The 15,430-nt window shown below is 43.0% G+C and overlaps 1 long non-coding RNA gene across 1 annotated transcript in view; it reads left to right on the top strand.

Annotated features, from left to right (window-relative positions):
- The window catches only part of LOC123328715, a 68,087-nt gene extending 52,893 nt beyond the window's left edge, over positions 1–15,194 (top strand). The window contains exon 2 of the long non-coding RNA XR_006543741.1: positions 15,090–15,194. This is a non-coding gene — a long non-coding RNA (uncharacterized LOC123328715). The remainder of the gene's footprint in view (positions 1–15,089) is intronic.
- The last annotated feature ends 236 nt before the right edge of the window (positions 15,195–15,430 follow it).

Here is a 15,430-nt window from a genome sequence, read left to right as displayed (position 1 = left end):
CCCCTCACCATCTGACAGCACCGGCCAGAACTCGGTGCACATCTGCAGGGAAAGCGTATGATCCTGACTCTGTTGTGGGTGTCACCTCCTATCTGGTGATTTCCTCCAGAGTTACATTTGTAGTTCTCTTGACAGGTATTTCTCTTTTAATCAGTTAAGTCATCTGGCCAAAATAATATATATCATGATCAAAATAATATATAAATATTTCAGGTTCGTTATAAAGTGGGATAAATACAGATAAGTAAAAGAAAAAAAATCCAGAGAGGAGTAGTGTGGATATATTGGTGTATACCACTGAAGAATATATTTCTGTATTAATCAGGAGTCCTTTGGGCTAAATTGAACTTAGAAGTAGATTTACTGGAAGGACATCTGGTAAGGGTATGTAGTCAAAGAAGGAGAGGCTAATATTCCAATTTAGGAAGGCCAGGACAATAATTGGAACCCAAGTCTCAAATTCCATTAGCACTTCTGTTCTTCACCTTCCTGACTCACTATCCCTCTCTGGCTGCTAGGATCATTATCATTTTCTGCAGTCCAGCTTCTTACAGGTGGGGTAAATTCTGACTTCAGAATGAAACAGACTTTCCCGTTTCTGGTTTAAAAAAGAATTCTTATTCTGGGAAAGTTTTCATATTGGCCCTATTGGCTAGAGTCCAATCCTGAACAAGCGAGTTGGCATCTATAAAAATAACATTGGTCTTGGGGGAGGAACAGTTATAAAAAGAAAAGAAGTACCTCGAAAGGTAGGTGGGAGTGTTCATTCCAATGTGTGTGTGCCTGTTTCTGTTTCATAGCCTCTTACCTCCCATACTGATACATCATGACCATCTTTAAAAAGATGGCTCTGTAATTGTAGCATATCTGTCATCCTGACAGCCCAGACAAAGCAGAGCTCGGCCTTGGGCTGGGTGGCGGGAGAGAGCAGAGTTGCTCTTCATTTTCATTCTTTCAGCGAGGGCACCACTGCCTAGCAAAAGGTGGAGATGAGGAGGCCACAGGGCAAAGGAGGAGGCCTAGAGGGGGTTCAAGCAAAAGGATCCTGGATTTAGGCCACAAGGAGGAAAAGTCATTCAAAGAAAAGGCAAGCAGCCCAAGTGAGCTCATTTCTGAGAGAGGAAACGAGAGTTAATGAATAAAGATAGAACTAAGAATCTGAGGAGATAATTGGCCTTACTAGATATAGGGTCTCTTGCCAGAACAGTACATCCTATAAATGCTAATTCAGAGCCCCAGAAGATTGGAACAGCCTTAGATAAGAGCAGGCTCATCAGTCCTATTTGCAGAAAAGTCCAGAAGGGCTTGGAGAACAGGGATATAAATCAGCATCTCCAGCGTGGGAAGGAAGATGTATGTCACTCATTTTGCTCTGGCTGGGCCGCTTTCTAAAATCTCCTGGGCTCAGCTCCTCCCTGCCCACTGTTTCCACACACTGGAGGAGGTTATGGGATCGGGTCTCTGATCCCTCCCTGGGGTGGCTACTATAGACGCTTTCGCCCATGCCAATGCAGCTGTGCCCTACATCCCGGAGTCTCCCAGGAGTTCTGAGGGTACATTTCCAGCTACCTGTCCCCATCCCTCAGGGAGGTTATCGGTTCCAGGGGCCTACAGCCGTGACTCTGGATGTAGCCAATGCCAGCTGCCCCCTGAGCAACATTAGCATTACTTAAATACTGTTTCCCATTTTATATTCTCATGGCAGGTAACATGATCTCAAATTCATGAAGCATCTGCTCTCCTCATCCATCCACTCTGGAGATAATTTTTAAAAGATATATATATATATATATATATATATATATATATGTATATTTTTTTTTTTTTTGGTAATGACTTTACATTTAAAGCTTTTTTGAAGTGGAAGTTTGGGAGACTTTGAAAAGTCATGCTCAGCAAAAAAAAAAAAAAAAAAGTAATTTATACTCTCTCTAGTTAATAACCTCTTATGTGCTTTAATAATTTAAACCAATTATCAATGGGAAGGTCTATAGTGTATACTTCAATGATTGCTTTTCATATATTTCCTCCTTTCTTTCATGCCGTATGCCACTTGTCCTCAATGTGTCTCCAGTGCCTATTATCTCTGCTACACACATAAAATAACTGCTTTAACTAGGAGAACATGACCTTGACATGGAGAAAAGCAGTCCTTTAAAGGATAGCTCAATTAAAATCTAAGGCCTCCGTTCCTGATTGGATTTCATTATTATTCATAAGACTGTGCAGTACTAAGCATGTATTTGTAGGGTCCTGAAGGCTGGTTTCAGAAAAGGTGCATTAAAGTCATCAATGGGATGCCCTCCTGGAGCCTGGTGATGCTTAGTCACCAATAAACTCATTAGCCTGATCTGGCTGGTGGAGGCTTTACTCCTCCAAATGAATCTACTCTGTGTCCATTAGACTGTGAATACCTTGAGGGAGGCTGTGTAATGGACTAGTCAGGAGCATAGGTTATTAGATACATACAGATATAAATTTAGATTGAAGGTCTGGAATTTTATAAAGCTGATGATCCTGAGCAATTTATGTAAATTCTCTGAGCTCAGTTTACCCACCTGAAAAATGGTAATAATCATATGTTCCCTGCAAAGATGAGGTGGTGCATGTAAAATATTTAGTACAATTCCTGGCCCATAATAAGCATAAGCATTGGAGATAATAATAATAGTAAGAATGATGCAATGTCTTACTCTCTCTTTCTGTGTGTGTGTGTTAGTCACTCAGTCGTAGCTGACTTTTTGCGACCCCATAGATTGTAACCTGCCAGGCTCCTGTGTCCATGGGATTCTCCAGGCAAGATTACTGGAGTGGGTTGCCAGTTCCTTCTCCAGGGGATCTTCCTGACCCAGGGATCGAACCCTAATCTCCCACATTTTGGCAGATTCTTTACTGTCTGAGCCACTAGCTGTATGTGTGTGTATACACACATATATACATATATACACTTAGTGTCCTTAATGACCATTCGTTGCTGAGAAAAGACAATGGTCAATGATCACTTAACACAAGGTGAGAGTATGAAGGCATTTTACACTAGTGCTCCCAGACAAAAAGAGAGAAGTGTGAACTAGAGCAGGTAGGGATGGCTTCCTTGCAAAGATGGGATATGAAACATTTCACAAAGTTTGGCTATGGACCTGGAACTTTTTAGCATACAAAGGACCAATGATTTGTGCCAAGTGGACAGAAAGTGTTTCATGGATGAAACACATTTAATTCTAAGGATAAGACATTTGAACTAATCAGAAAGAGGCCAGAGAGGGTATTGCCAGCAGAATCTGTCCATAAATTATCTGAAGGCTTCAGAGAGGAGGGCCACAGCTGAATTATGTGCCAAGTTCAAAGCAGAAACTTAGCTATTTTAAAGGCAAACCCTGGTCTCTGTTCTCCCATACAATAGGACCTTCTTCCCCATAGAGAATAGTGTGTAAAGTGTTTCATGCATAGAATGAATATGTAGACCAAGCACATAGTACAAGATGGAATAAGGATTCGTATCATGAGGATGATGTGCCAGTGAGAGAGAGGCCTGAGGAGCATGGATACCTGCCACTTGAGGTAGAGGAGTGCTAAGAGGCATGCCATGACTCCCAGGTACAGCTAGAAAATCATTTTAACTTCAGGACTCTACTGATTCTAGGACCAGGTTTCTCAGCTTTGACCCTTGACATTTGGGGCTGGATAATTTTCAATAGCAGAGATCTGTCTTGTGCATTGTAGAGTCTTTAGCAGCATCCCTGGCCTCTGCCCAGTAGGTATCAGTAGCCGCCTGTCAGTTGTAACAACAAAAAATGTCTCCAAACATTGTCAGATATCCCTCCATGGGGCCAAAGCACCTCAGCTGAGCTTATCACTCTATACAGCAATAAAAATCTGGGGAGATAGGAATTCTTAGACACCCTTATTCCTGCTGCCCAGAGTCTCTGATCTGAATCTTTTTTAATACTGAGGCTCAATTCTGGCATTTCTGAGTCTAGTTGACTTTAGTCTGTTGACAGATGGGCAGCTTCACGACATGAAGCCAAATGCATTGGCCTAACAGAGTCAAGATGGAGAAGGCAATGGCACCCCACTCCAGTACTTTTGCTGGGAAAATTCCATGGATGGAGGAGCCTGGTGGGCTGCAGTCCATGGGGTCACTAAGAGTCGGACACGACTGAGCGAATTCACTTTGACTTTTCACTTTCAGGCATTGGAGAAGGAAATGGCAACCCACTCCAGTGTTCTTGCCTGGAGAATCCCAGGGATGGCGGAGCCTGGTGGGCTGCCATCTATGGGGTCGCACAGAGTCGGACACGACTGAAGCGACTTAGCAGCAACAGAGTCAAGAAGAAGCTAGCTAATATTAAAGAACTCAGATGAAGATCTCTTTCTTAAGTATAACTTTCCCCACCCCCAGAGTTTATTACAGCCTTTGGGCAAACAGTAAGCAAAATTCTGTATTCCCAGAACAAAATTCTATATTCCCAGAACAACAGTCCATATGCCAAGGTCAAGCCTGTTTGCAGCAGGGTTATGCTCTTTTGTGACATCTCAATTTTGACCTGCATTTCTGACATTTGGCTCCATCATGACAATGGAGAACTCAACTGAGTACAGAGGCAATCATGGGTGGAGCAGGAGAAACACATGTCAAACCGCGCTGGCTTAGGTAGTGCTGGAGGAGGTTAAATGTAAACTTCTTATCTTGTTCTAATGATTACAACTTAGTTGGACCATTTGAAACCAAGCTTAAGGGAAGCACTTGTTTCCATTATCCAGGTCCGCAGGATACACATTCCCCTTGAGTGTCTTTCCAAAGTCAGAGTAGAACTGAGTTCTAAAATTGTAATCATCTGCTAAACACAAATCGTATGACTTCTCTTTATATCAAACTCTTCTTCAATTGTTATTCTTGGCCAAATGCACTTGGAGGGTGTTCCATTTATTTCTCCTCAAGAGAACCAGGGCCAACTCTGCATCTTTGATGAAGTGTGACTGTGTCTCAGAGCCTATTGGCAGCAGCCCTAGCTACCAGCTCTCAGGATGCCCATTAGTCTGGGCCATAGCTGGAAGACCAGGCACAGAAACAGAGAGAAGACTAGCCAGCCCTCATTTTTTTAAGGCTAAGATTATACTTGGTGAATCATTCTTTTTCTTTTAGTTAATGTTTCTCATTCTCTCCTTCAGTAAAATTTGTTTTCCTCAATGTTTTCAACATTCTAGTTTGTACTTAGCTTTCCTTTTAAATTCAGCATCTTAGTCAACGACCAGACTTTCTGTTCAAGATTTAATGTCAGACCCAACAGAGACTATGGGCGAAATAAAAGTTCTGTAGCTAGCTCTGTACTCTGCTCCAGCCTTTCATTCCCTGCTATTCTAAGTTCTTTGAATTCATTTCCAGTCCTTTGTGTTTCCCATCCAGGTGGGCTTTTGAGTTGAAACCCTAAATCAGGGATTCCTCAACCTCTAGGATCTAATGTCTGATAATCTGAGGTGGAGCTGATATGATAGTAACAGTAATAAAGTGCACAATTAATGTAATGCACTTGAATCTTCCCTAAACCATTCCCAAGCCCAGGTCCCAGTCCATGGAAAAATGGTCTTCCATAAAACTGGTCCTTGGTGCCAAAAAGACTGCCGCCCTAAAAGACACATTTCCATATGATACTTAGACCTCCAGATGGAGTTTAGAATGGCAAATGCAATATTACAGTGAGTTCCAGTGTTCAAACCACAAATAAAGTTTGAACTGGCTATGTTGCTTTTGAAATTCAAACACCCAAAGACTGAAGAGTCATTGACATGATACGATTACATTTTTAGCTTTAAATTGGATTTAAACATTTTCTTACCATGGACAGAGACTGCTGATCCATATAGAAATTAATTGCTTAATTATCAGAAGTTTTAATGTAAAGTCATTGCTATTGTTTGATCTTATATAAGAGGAAAAAATATGTCCTTTCTTTAAAAAAAAACAAAAACTAACATCTTATTTTTTTTAGATGTCTTTATTGAATTTGTTAGAGTATTGCTTCTGTTTTATGGGGGTTTTTTTCCCCTTTGTTTTGGGGTGGGCATGAGGCATGTGGAATCTTAGTTCCCCAACCAGGGATTGAACCCTCACTCCTAATTGAATACCTGCATTGGAATATCAAGGCTTAACCACTGAACTGTCAGGGAAATCCCTATCAGTCCTTTGTTCTCACTGATTGCTCGATAGGACCTATTTCTGTCTTTTACTATTTAATATGGAGAATTGTGAGACCTGGGTTACAATTGTCAACACTGAAAAAGATGGGTAGTCATAAAAATTGTGAAGTAAACCAAGACCAAAAGCCCATTATAAGTCACAGGAATCTCCTGAAAAGAGGTGTAAGTATCCCTCATATTACTGTGTGATTTGATGTCTTCTCCCGCCTGAGCAAAGCAGCTTCACTTGCTTACTAGTCAGTGTTTTCTTACAGCTCGACAGTGACGTATGGACAGGTTGAGGCCATAGGAGCTGCATGATGGTGTGAAGTGGGCACAGGACTAAACACAGTACCAGCCTTGCAGTGAATGCTTGTCATTCAACTACCATGTCACCAGTCCTCTGGTCCAGAGAAAAGGATAAGTAGGTGGTAGTGGTAAGCCATTTGGCTCAAGAGTTCAAAGGATGAAAAATCACAGCTGCTTCCCTTATAAACCATAAGGGTAAGATCACTGTTAAAGACAACTTACGAGAGTTAAGGGAGAAGTAAAATCAACATGGAAAATTGGAGCCGCCTTAATGTGCTGAGCCAGCATCTGCTGCAGAATCAATTAACTGGGCAGGCAAAGCTCAGGCCACGCAGAGAGACTCCTACCCCTTGCCAGGCCAGGATCTTGAAGAAAGACCTGCACATCTGTTGGCATGTTCATTGCAGGTCTGAGACCACGGAGATTCCTGGGGCCAGATTATTAGAACGAGGCTTTTTCTGAGTCCAAACATCTCTCTGAGGAGAAAGACAAGCAGGAGATTGTCCTGTGGGCAGGACAGGGGGCTGCAGGCTCAGAAATGCAATGGGCTTATCTGATGCTCCAGGTGCCTATGAGCTTTCTGTTTCTGCCAGTGTTTATTCCTTTTGTTATCATTAATATACAGATTATCGCTTGCCAACTCCCATGAGCTTCCTGACTGTAAGGAAAGCATTTCTCTCATCATCAGCTAATGAGGACATTTTGTCCCTGTAATCCCTGAAGAAGTGTACTCCTTCCCTAATTAATCAACAAATATTTATTGAGCAGCTTTGGGCACACAGTCCCACTGCCTCTCCCTCCCAGGCTGTCCTATCCTCTGTGCTCTCCAAGAACTCCCTCTGCTTGTACTTCTGTCACACGTTGACTGCACTATATAATCGTTCCTTGTTCACAAGGCCGATTCTCTTACTAGATCAAGAGTTCTCAAGGATAGGGCCCATATTTTTTCATTCATCTCTGTAAGTCTAGGGCCTAGAATAAGTCCTAGCCTAGACTGGTTTCTTGATAAATGCTTGTGGAAGAAAGGAATCAATGGATGAATACACAGAGAGTTTCATCTCCTTGGCTCTGGGAAGAATCCAGGAAAAACAGAAGCCACACCCTCTACTCCTTGCAGAGCTTGCCGTCCACGCACAGGTCAGAAGAGAATAAATACAGCAGACAATGAATTACTACCAAGGTTCATGTCGTATGTATTATGGGTGCTGAGATGGGGTGATCAGGACAGGCTTAGAGAAACCAGGTGAGGGGCTCAGACTGGTGGCACTTGAGTTGTGTTTGGAAACTGGAAGTGGTGATGCTGGGTACCAGGCAGACAATGGGGATCTCCAGCCCTCCTGACCCACTGGTCATTCCTTGCGAGCACTTAATTTTACCTGGTGTATAAAATGCAGAGCCTCACATTAGACTTGGGTGTCAAAATGAAAAGTCTGTGATTTTCTTTTAGGTGGTTTACAGTCTTTCACATAGAGGAGATCAGGGAAGGAATGAAGTTAAGCATAAGTTCTGTTCAGGAAGGCACTTTCTGAGGTGCTAAATGAAACAGGAAAGACCTCTGTGCCCTTGTGAATCTTCTCAGAACCTGACCAGGCTCTGGCCCCTCCTCAGGCCTCCTTTTCTTTTCTCTTTATTACTTCACTGGGCTGCGGAGATGCTCAGACTTCTTTGGTCTAAACACTGTCAAGACATAGTCAAGTGTGTGTGGAAACCTTGAAGGTAGCAGCAGAGAATAAAAAACGTAGAACATGATAGGTGGTGGTCAGTGGTGATTGCAACCATGGAATTAAAAGATGCTTACTCCTTGGAAGGAAAGTTATAACCGACCTAGACAGTATATTAAAAAGCAGAGACATTGCTTTGCCAACAAAGGTCCTTCTAGTCAAGGCTGTGGTTTTTCCAGTGGTCATGTATGGATGTGAGATTTGGACTATAAAGAAAGCTGAGTGCCGAAGAATTGATGCTTTTGAACTGTGGTGTTGGAGAAGACTCTTGAGAGTCCCTTGGACTGCAAGGAGATCCAGCCAGTCCCTCCTAAAGGAGATCAGTCCTGGATGTTCATTGGAAGGACTGATATTGAAGCTGAAACTCCAATACTTTGGCCATCTGATGCAAAGAACTGCCTCATTTGAAAACACCCTGATGCTGGGAAAGTTTGGGGGCAGTAGGAGAAGGTGACGACAAAGGATGAGATGGTTGGATGGCATCACCAACTCGATGGACATGGGTTTGGGTAGACTTCAGGAGTTGGTGATGGACAGGGAGGCCTGGTGTGCTGCGGTTCATGGGGTCGCAAAGAGTTGGACATGACTGAGCAACTGAACTGAACTTAACTGGTCGGTGGGATGAGATTTTAATGGAGGCCAGCAGTAGCTTCTTCCTCAACAGCTGCATTCTCCCTCGTGAGGTTCTGTCCCAACTCACATTCCACATATCCTCCTCTCTGGGATGTCCACTCAGTCAGGACCTTTGTGTCCCATCTGCAATCCCAGGACTAGGTCAGCATCCTGCAGCTGGCCTTCCCCATCCAACTAGCCCAACAAAAAAGGCTCTTCTCTGTCCCCTTCTCTGTTCCATCTCAAGTGTAGATTAGACCCAGCTCTGCTTCACCTGGTCCAGGGAGTTCTTGGTAAGTTCTAAGCCACATATGTCACACTACAACCCTACTGCTCATCCAGGCTTCTATCTGGTGTCACCAGACATCTATCTGGTGTCACCCAGATAGAATCCCTTAGTGGCTTTCTTTCAGAATGCACTAGGTCCTTTGGGCCAGTTATTTGCAGGAATCCTTAGAGACAGGAACTTGAGAAGGAATTGCAAAGAACTGATTAAAATAGAGCCTATTTATTGACTGGTGTTGTAACTGGGTGCCTCCACGTGACTCCTGAAGATGTCTTGTGAGACCAGGGGGGATATGAAGGACAGTTCCCTTCTGCTCCTCGGTGTGACGGACCACTTTCCGGTTTGTTGTGGGAAGCTGACTTGTGGACTAGCAGCCAGAACCACACTTCTTTTAGATGTGATTCTGAGTCTTGGGGAAGAACTTTCCAATGTAGCCTTGGATACCTTTCTCTTCACATAGCTTAGCCTGAGCTCTTCTTCAGGGCTGACCTCTGTTGCAGATGTGCCCTGGGACAGGCACATTTTGTGGAAATGAGGGCTGGGTTCAGGAAAGTCAGAGAGAGAAAGTTTAGGAAACTAGGCTTTGGACCTAAAATAAGACATAAGGTTTCTGCTTTGTGTTCATTTTTATGGGGTTTCTGTGGGGATTATCCTCTGTAGGATGGCTGCCCTTTGGCTGGAGCTTCGAGTGAGGGTGAGGGCCATGAGAACTGGGAGAAAACACGGGGAGGCAGGGGAATGACCTTGGGAAGTTGAGGTAGATCAACATCCCTGACAGTCTTCTGACCCTAATAATGCCTATGAAATGTTTGTAAACACAAAAAAGAGTGCAGAGAAGGATAATGTGGTAGAGATGGGCTTCCTTCCTCATCCCCTCTGCTGCCTGTCTCTGACATATCCTGGGAGCCAGGTACAATGAATTCTTTGGCCTCCAGAAGAAGGAGGTTAAGTCAGCAATGCATAGTAAAGAGCTCCTGTCTACAAGCAGAAACCCCCTGTCACCTAGCTAGTATGATGTTGAGGGACCCCACTCTTATCTGAGTCTAACAAATAAAATGAGAGACTTGAAGAAAGTGGCCTCTGAGGGCACTTGTGGCTACAATATTTGTGGATCCATGGCTTCACTTTGAGTAGCTGATGAGAAAAGGCTGATGAGGTGCATTGTGGGTTAAACTGTGGATTCCCAAATGCTGGCCTTTTAGCTGTTATGGAGGGAGAGAGCTCTGGGAAGTAGCTACCCTGATTACTTATCAGGATAGCTGGTTGGATATCAGGCTGTTGGCACCTGTGTTCACTAGGCGAGTCCAATCCCTGGGAATTTAGGCAATGCATATTAGTAGGCTTTTATTATTCATTTATTCTGTTTTTAATTGACCCATCCAAATGTTCTTGAATGACTACTACAACTGGCTTTGTGTTGAGGACGTAAGAAAAACAAAAGCAAAAACAAGAAGCTGTCCTTACCCTCAAGTTGCTCAATACTCAGTGAACAGAACGGGATCCATAACTCAGGAGGGGCCCCCAGTCCAGAGGTGCAGCCAGAAGAGGCTTCTGGCAGAAGACTCTCAGAGCTAAATTTTGAGGACTCATTGGGCTTTGATAAGATTGGGAGTGTTGGAGGGGAAGTAAGTAAAGGCCAGGAGGGTGTTGAGAACAAAGGGTCTACTTATTGGATTTCCCAGTGGGGAAGGTGTCTGAGTAGAGATGGGAGACTGAGAGTGAAATCTTCTTCCTCCTGGGCTCCCTGACCTCACACAAGGGGACAGGACAGGGAGACTTGAGCCACAGAGGATAAAGAAACCTGAATCTGGCATCTGTCGTGTTCCTGCCATGTTTTGTGGCTTTGTGCATCTTGCCCGGGGTACATTCTGCAGCTTGTGGACGCTTATTATCCATAACAATCATAATAATTAATAAAACCTTTTAAAGAGGGCTTTAATCATGCTTGTGCTTTGCTTCCAAACACATAATAAAAAGGAATTACTTATAAAAGTGACAAATTTATTCCTAATTATACCATTATTTTGTTATGCAATACAAGTAAAGCAATCTTTGAAGCTGGAAAAATGTCTCATGCAGAATTAATTAGAACAGTACGCTGTTTGGAATTAGGCAATTATTTTATTGATATTTCACAACTAGAACTTTGTAAGAGCACCTCAAATATTTTCATTAATGCCAGTAAATAGTTATTTTAAACACTTACCAGTATGAGTTCTCAAGACATACTTTGGACTGTTTTTGGACCTTATGAAAGTGTTTTTAATCTGAGAGAAATTTTATAAGACACAGGAGTCGCTGCAACCCCAGGGAAGTTTTGAGGAAGCAGGTGGCAATGTTTGGGGAATTAACTTCATGACACCAGTGGGGCGGCTGCAGAGACATAGCGGTAGGTCCCGGCCGAAAGGGGGTCCCGGTGTCATCACCTTGCAAATGAAGGAATCAGAGAGGGAGAGCGAGTCCCAGGTCCAACAGGAAGTTATGGGCTAAGACCATAACTCTCGTCCCTGGACTCTCATTTCTGTGTTCTCACTTTGCTTAAAAAATATCGACTTATTTTGCAGGTTATGGAAGTAATACCTATTCACATCCAATCTTCCTTCCTGCTGCCTTCAGACCCATGCCCACACTGATGTCTTTATTTCATTTTTTAGTAGATTAAATAGCTCGTGAGTACAGCCATGTATTCTTACTTTGCCTCACACATGTAAAACTTGCCTCTTTGCCCACCTATTCCTAGGTTATTTTCTCTCTCAGTTTTCTCCCAACAGCCCATGTTCAAGGCCTGGCTCATAGCACAAATTCTATAAAGATTTGCTTGGCTTCACCAAGCTCACAGCCCATAACCAGAGTGTAGGAGACTCGATATCTCATGAGATTCTTGTAGGCTGACTTCTTGGGTTCAGAGAGAGGTTGTGAGTGAGGAGGCAGCCATGTTTGTGAGACTTCATCAGAGAATATCTGCAACCTCTGGTGGGAATGGACATGCTCATGTAGTGGCCATGGCCTCATTCATGGGTTGTGTCTTTGGATGTCACTGAGGGAGCAAAGTAACTTTTGTTTCCTTGTGTTGTTAAGAACAAAACTTTTTTTTTTTTTCTACTGAATGTAGCTAATTCTGGGAATATGCATGACCAGAAAACATGTTGGCAGGCAGGTCACTGGCATTCAGATCAGTTGGTTCCACACTCCAAAGGGGGAATAAGCAAAAGAGCTGTGAGAACTTCATGGTTTGCAGGAAAGACTCAGGCCATGAGTTCACTGACCTCAGCTTTAATCTGCATTGTGTCACTTCCTCACTGAGTACCCTGAAGCAGAGAGATGCCTGCTTTGGGCCTCAGCTGCCCAAATTGTAAAATGAGGACATCAGACTCCCAGTCACCTAGGACTTGTCTGAGATTCACTGCGGTTACTTGCCACACCCCACATGGTGGCTTCTTTTCTTGCCAGAAGCACAGGTCTTGTGCGCTCTGAGTAGCTGAAATAATAAAAACGTTCTTCAGTCTTCCACGGCAGCTTGCTCAATCACTGCAGCTCTCTCTCAGCTCGGCTTTGCTACCTAATATTTAACCTAAACCTTTTTGCTGCTTTTGTTTTAGTTCATCGTCACTTGCTCGCTTCTATCAATCTACCTATGCATTTCTATGCCACCTCTCACCAGAGTGCTTTGCACCTGTCCTCTCTGAGCAATGAGGTTAATATTGAAGGTAAAATCCATTTCGTAGAGATAATGTACTATAGACCTTTCAGAAGAGCTCTCTATGATAATGAGGAATGAGTTACCATGCTGAGGTTGTTTAAATGTCATTTATTTTAACAAGTGACACTCTGAATTTATTTAAAGTTGACTACAATGAAGGAAGGGTGGAAAGTTTTAAAGTTTCATGAAACAATAATAGAACTGCAAAGCAAGGAGCCCTGAAAGATGGATCTGAATGGCAATTCTGATTACAAGCTCCACAGGAGGCTAGTTGGGCAGAATGCTTCCTGCGACTTTGGAAAGACTGCAGAGACATGGAGAATGAGGATGTCACACAGAGAGCACTGGTTGGACTCTGACTGCCTTCTCTTTTCCGTTGTGCTCATGTTTGTACATAGGCACCTGTGTGTAAGCAAATGTCTGGGCAGGTACACGTGTGTGAGTGAGCTAGCAAGGAAATATTCTTTCCTGTTGATGGCACTATTTAACACTCCTCCTGGTGCTGAATCAAGGCTATGAGTCCTAAGGCAGCTGTCACTCAGTTTCTCTTGCTTTCTTGTCTGGAGAAGCCTTTGACTGTCTGAGAATTGAGACCATGTCTTATGCTCATCTCTACCAACAGGAATTAACAGAGTTAGATATAATGATTTATGAAGTTAAGTGAAAGTGTTAGTCGCTCAATCACGTCCGACTTTTTGCAACCCCGTGGACTGTAACCTGCCAGTCTCCTCTGTCCATGGAATTCTCTAGGCAAGAATACTGAAGTGGGTAGCCATTCCCTTCTCCAGGGGATCTTTCCAACCCTGGGATCAAGCCCGGGCCTCCTACATTGCAAGTAGACTATTTACCATCTCAGCCCCCAGGGAAGCCCAATGATATATGCTTATTCATTGAAAAATTGAGCTTGGGAAGGTAGACAATGGTTAAGAGCTACAGAGTCTCCTTGGAGAAAACATGGTAAAGTGCTGAGGAATTCCTTTCCTTGACTTGAATGAGTGTTCTTAAGGATCTAGGAGGGGATTCATTTGATTGCAAGCAACAGAAACCAATAAGAACTAATTTAAGAAAGAGGTGGTAGAATAAAGAAGGATTGGTTGTCAGGATGTTGGTGTACCTTGGCAACATAGGGCAGCTTTCAAGGGCATGGAAGAAGGGGTTGGAAAGCTGTCAAGGAACCACTGTAGCAGGGACTCCTTCCTTCTTTGTCCTTTGTCTCTGCCTCTCTGCTCACCTTCTCTTCTTCCTTCTTCCCCTCTCTGAGACTGGCTTTCTCTCTCTCTCTCTATGTATATTTTGAGCAGAAAATAGCTGCCCAGAAATTCCCAGTTCTATCCTCTCAATTCCAGCTACACATGGAGAAAGCACTGGTTGAATTCAATTCCACTTCCATATTCCTAGGAGAGATCATCTGATGGGTTTGACTTACTTCAAGAGTCCACCCTTAAGAGCTAACTATGTATATTCCCCTTGCCCTTCTCTCTACTGGTGTAAATAAAGAACATCTCCCCATTGGTAAATAGTAATAGCAAACATCACTTTTATATGAAAAAAAAAAGATCTACCCCTGGTCCAAGACAAGCGTGGGCTACTGGGGCCTTGTTCCTGAGTGTGGAAGAGGCAGTTCTCATGGAAGGTGGCCAGTCTGAGATGGGCAAAGAGCACAGAATATTTCTAATACACCAGGGAATTTTAGAGCATACATAACACTGAGCTCAGAATCCACTCCACCCTGTCTTCCTCATAAGGGAACGTGGCATAGAGTAGTTAGCCTATCTAAGTGAAATGATGTCTGAGGTGGGTGATTTCATGAAGAGTTAGATCATAACAACATTTTTAAAGTTAAATAAGTTATTTTCTTTTCAGTCCAATCAATTCCCTATTTGAACATTTAAGATAATTATAGGTTACAGGTAAATTATATATTATACTCATGCTAAATTATAACCCATCTCCACCAATTAATATTTATTGAGCAATGAATGGGCAAAATATGCTAACTTAGGGATTCCAGACCTGAGTGTAATTAGGTATTTCGGCTGGGAAAGATTATAGCTGCATCTTCCCAAACATCCCTCCCTTCTCTCCCCAGTGTATGTGAAGGGAAATGTGGAGATAATATGCTAACCCTTCGCTTATCTCTGAAGTTGTTTACACAGGGAAAAAATCAATTACTTTAAATATTTTAGATTCTATTTCCCAGTAACTAACCAATTGCAATTTATGATGATCTTAAGAGCCATGTAGAAGAGTGAAATGTAATGTTCTATATTTTTCCTTCCTTTAGGGCTTCTTGTGAGCCTCTCACATGCAGGCATGGAGGAGATGACAGCAGAGTTGACAGCCTGGTGCTCCTGAGCCTGGGATCCAGTTTGGGAGACAGAATGGTGAGTCCTCTTGGCATCTCTGGTGGTGCGGTCCAGTTCAGGAAAGGAGGTTATCATTGTGCAGAAAGTAGAAATCACAGGATATCTGTGGCTTTGGTGACAGTGAATGGAACTTAGGGCTTAGCAATTAGTAAAGCATTTTGAAATACAGAAATTAAGGTTTAAACCATGCAACAGATGATTGTTTTAAAGGAATGACTATAATCATGCAGGAAGATATGGCAGTAGACCAGTGATTTAA

Source organism: Bubalus bubalis, chromosome 12 (assembly GCF_019923935.1).
Source record: "Bubalus bubalis isolate 160015118507 breed Murrah chromosome 12, NDDB_SH_1, whole genome shotgun sequence".
Taxonomy (NCBI): domain Eukaryota; kingdom Metazoa; phylum Chordata; class Mammalia; order Artiodactyla; family Bovidae; genus Bubalus; species Bubalus bubalis.
The sequence above is the reverse complement of the archived record's forward strand: the minus strand, read 5'-3'. Positions and strand labels throughout refer to the sequence as shown.